Here is a 4835-nt window from a genome sequence, read left to right as displayed (position 1 = left end):
GATTGATGCACAGCCAAATGAGGAATGTCACTTACAGTTTTGACTTCATTGACCGAGGTACCCTAAGGCAGTGATGAATAGTACTGTAATAATTACTAGAGAATCTCCATGTATTTTTACCTCTTTATAAATAGAAAATGCATATTTTATTTAACCAAATAATATCACTTGCATCACATTTTAGGGCCTTCTAAATACAGTACTTTTCTAACAGACCTTGTTGGCAGGTATCAATACACTTTTAGGCCGACATGTTTGTGCCAGCGTGGGTGATTAGTTCTTCACCGCCTCGTCCTGATGATTTAAACATGAAATAAAGGGCTGCTATGCTCGATGACAGGCTCAACGACAAGCCCAAATGCTTGGGCTTGGTGAATTTTGTTTGGACCAAAGTTGGGACCAACGGGAGTTGGAACCATGGGGCAGTCCCCCATCCAGCCAGGTCGCTCATTCCTGTTCATTCTGACGCTTGGCGCCAACCGCTTACCAGAATTGTGAATGGGTTGTTATTGATTGACTGTGAGTTTGATGCACGCGGGTATACGCATGTGCATGTGCGTGCACCTTAAGGCCGGCTACAGACCTAAAGGCACAAAGTCTAGTGAGAGTTGTGTGGGGGGAGCGGGGGGCAGAGACAGCACAATGCATTCCGGATGGAAGTCACATGGTTTTAGTGCTTGTGAGAGTCCTGTGGTGTTGCTTAAGCACAAGCACACAAGCACACAAGCACAGGGACTGTTGTAGGCAAGCATTAGAGGGCAGACCAGCTGCACTTGATGAGACAGAAGGGCAGGGTTCAACTGCCAACCAATAGGACAGAGAGGCCATGATGCAATCCCACACAGGTGTGTTCACTTGTAGTTTAGTACTCCACTCCACAGTAGCAGAGCCTGTCTGCACTGCAGTGACATGAAACCTCCATTTCAGAACGAAAAATATTATAAATAAATTAAAGTTAAGTGTGTGTAACAGTAAACATTCGACAATAACAATGAATATTACAAATATTTCTTTACATGTCATACATGGTGACAGTGATGCCTACACAGATGCAATTGATTGAATGTGCTATTCATAATAAAATGAAAGCTTTATATAGTGGTGAAAAAAATACTCAAAATTATTGCTTAAATAAAAGTATCAATACTGAAACATACAAATATTTTGTTAAAAGAAACTTTTTTAAATAGCAGATCTACAAGCTCACAACGTGTCGCATGGTGGCACACTGTGAGCTTGTAAATCCATTTTACCTGTCACCAAAAAGCAGCAGGTACTCTGCCTTCACCCGATGACACCTCCAAAAGAACTACATGGCCAAATACCATATCTGCTTCCTCCTCAAGCAGAACCGCCCACTTCCGCAAAGCATTGTGGGAAATGTATTCTTTTTTGGAACAGACTTTGACTGAACACACAACTTTGACTGAACTTTAAAAAAAAAAGTGCGTCTCAGTGTGAAAGACTTCACTCCACCATGCAGAAAACCACTGCACGTGCGTGCGTGCACACACACACACACACACACACACACACACACACACACACACACACACACACACACACACACACACACACACGCACACACACACACGCACACACACAAGTGTCTCTTACTTTGAAAACTGGCCAGTTTTTAGAGGATATCCGATCTCTATTGAAGCCATCTTGACACTGGTCGAAAGTAAACAAAACAACAGACAAGGATTAAACGCAAGATTTAGGCAAAACGTAATATACAATATGAAAACCATGCTCTTGTGACCGACACAATATACACACTTTGAAAGTGTGCTCTCTTTTGACCTCGACACTGTAGGTGAGTTGTTAATTATATGCTGACTACAGAACTGTAATACAGTATGCACAATCTCCACTGCATTGTTGTCAATTAAAATAAGCAGTCTGCCGTCATATGTATTTGTCTTAACGGATTTCTTGATTTTTAATGCTCCAAAAACATTCATATGGCTCTGTCTGTTGTTGTTTTTTACGTCCGGTGACACCTGTCCAGGAGAGGTCTGGGACACGCCTCCTCAGGAGACTTGGCTCAGAGATCTGAAGCCATTTGATTTGGCGTTAGGAACCCGCTGCGACCGCAAGCCCTTGCTGACCGCGACCCCAACCTTCTGCATGAATGGCATATGCCAGGGGTCTTCAACGTTTTCAGGCCAAGGACCCCTTAGTTCAGAGAGAGATGAAGCAGGAACCCCCACAACCCCCACAACCTGTTAATAGATGCCATAATATGGCATAGTTTCATCGTTTGACAGCACAATCATCAGTGTATTTTGGATTCATGTCAATTTGTGTTTTCAGATATTTAACCACTGTCAATACTTCTAAAACTTGACCTTTCACTCTGTACTTAGTCTGATCTTTTCCCCCTCTACACCAAAGCTCAAAGCCGAAAATAGGCGATCTATAAGCTCACAACGCCTCGCAGCGCGAGGCGTTGTGAGCTTGTAGATCTGCTATTTTTGGCTAAAGTTCTCCCAATATGGACACTAGGGTTCAAGTGGTTAATATTAAAAAGGAGGAAAAAAAGATCATCCAAATCACACAAAGATTTGGAGGACCCCCTGTAGTAACTCTGAGGACCCCCTAGGGGTCCCGGACCCCCTGTTAAAGACCCCTGGCATATGCTCTAACATTTCTCAAAGTCTACACCAGGGCTTTCTAAACGTTATTTTGACTCAGTGCACAGCTGTAAAGAAAGGTTTTCATCCACGGCATCCCTGAATTACACTGTTCATTTTTTGAATCTTACAGTAGGCAATGTCACAGAGAAATACCGGTTTTCCGTCAGAACGGACTGAAATTAACGTAATATTTGACATTTAACCACTTGAACTCCCTATTCTGGGGGGAAGGTTCCAAGGACAGAATTCATTTGCAAGTGTGACTCATGTTGCGCAACCACCCTGGTTAGACTGACACAATTTGTGGAATTGAGAGGGCCGTCTATGCCCGTGGCAGAGCATATGCCAGATGGGCATAGATGGGCATAAACGGGCACATGTCCGATAAGCTTGAGGATTGGTGGATTGATGAGCTTCACATGACACTTTGACCAGACTATAAGTGGGCCAATTTCCTTGATTGGTCAGGTTTCACTTGTGATATAAAACGGGCGAAGCGGGCGCAAACCTCTAGTAATAATAATAACCAGTAAGACTCCCTAATTGGGAGATAAGCGACCATCAGGTCGCATACACAAACTTTAGAAGGCAATCATAGCCAATCAGGAGGGAATATGGGAAATGGGACAGATCCATGTTGATGACATGACTTTAGAGATACTGTGTACCGCTTTGTGTGATGTTAAGGCAAAATCTGTAGGAGCAGTGTCCAAAAATGTTTTTTGCAAAAATCTGCCTGATGGTGGCGCTAGAAGAGGGTCATGTGAGAAATCAGGGGCAGAGGTTGTGATTTGCCAATCATTGCGTGATTGCGACCGTCAGGTCGCAGTTACTATGAAAAGCTCCACCGGCTGTCAGTCTGTCACATAACGTAACGCCACGTCACGTCACGTCACACTTTTGCCCTAGTCATATCTTTGCCACTGTTGGCCCTATCCATGCCAAACTTTAAACCCATACTCCTTGTATGGCAAATCACAACCTCCACTTCTCACATGGCCCTCTTTTAGCGCCACCATGAGGCCGATCTTTGCAAAACACATTTTTGGACACTGCTCCTACAGATTTTGTCCCAAAATCTCACAAAGTGGTACACGGTATCGCTACAGTCAGGTCATCAACATGGATCTGTCCCATTTCCCATATTCCCTCCTGGCTACGATTGCCTTCTAAAGGCCACAATCTGTGGGAGCAGTGTCCAAAAATGTGTTTAGCAAAAATCGGCCTCATTGTGGCGCTAGAAGGGGGCACATGAGAAATGAGGTGGGCGGAGGTTGTGGTTTGGCAGCCAAGGAGTGTGTGTGCAAAATTTGACTTGGATCAGGGCAACGGTGGTGGAGATATGAGTAGGGCAAAAGTGTGACGTTTGACGTGACCGACTGCCTGACAGACAGCCGGTGGAGGTTTTGATAGTAACTGCAACCTGACGGTCGCAACTAGAACTGCACTCTGTCGAGGTGCCAACTAGCTCCTCACGCCTCAGGCAAGCAGAGCACGCCACAAGGTGCTGTGTGCTGCTGGCCTCATGTCCCTAATGTCTTCACCCGTTAATGAAGTCACCCACATACATACTGTACATTCCCAGAATTCCAGCTGTTTCAGGGCTATGGTCTTCAAAAAACCCAGTCGCCTTCATACATACCCAGCCCATTACAGTACGTAATAACAACACAAACAACAACCAAAATTTGCTTCACAGATAATAGAAACACAACAACAAGCTTTTTCTGGGTCAAGGTAGGATGGCCGGGGGTCCGCTCTCCATTCAGACATGCTGCCATTCAGACATTTACTTCTAATTGTCTGAGTGGCAACACTTCCATAGAGGTTAGGGTTAGGATCACTGGTCAAAACCAACTGACCAATAGCAATCACTGTGTGTGTGTGTGTGTGTGTGTGTGTGTGTGTGTGTGTGTGTGTGTGTGTGTGTGTGTGTGTGTGTGTGTGTGTGTGAGAGAGAGAGAGAGAGAGAGAGAGAGAGAGAGAGAGAGAGAGAGAGAGAGAGAGAGAGAGAGAGAGAGATTTTCAAGGTTTCACAATGACAGACCAGTTTAGATGTAGCTGTTGTTAGATGTAGCTGTTGTCAGTTTAGATGTAGCTATTACCTGTTTAAAATAATAGATTATAAATGCTTTTTACTTGGTGGGATAGTATAGCAGGAAGCTGGCACAGATAAATAAGTCACACCATGTG

This window comes from Nannobrachium achirus (genome assembly GCF_963921795.1).
Source record: "Nannobrachium achirus genome assembly, chromosome: 7".
Lineage (NCBI taxonomy): Eukaryota > Metazoa > Chordata > Actinopteri > Myctophiformes > Myctophidae > Nannobrachium > Nannobrachium achirus.
Note: the sequence above shows the minus strand (reverse complement) of the source record.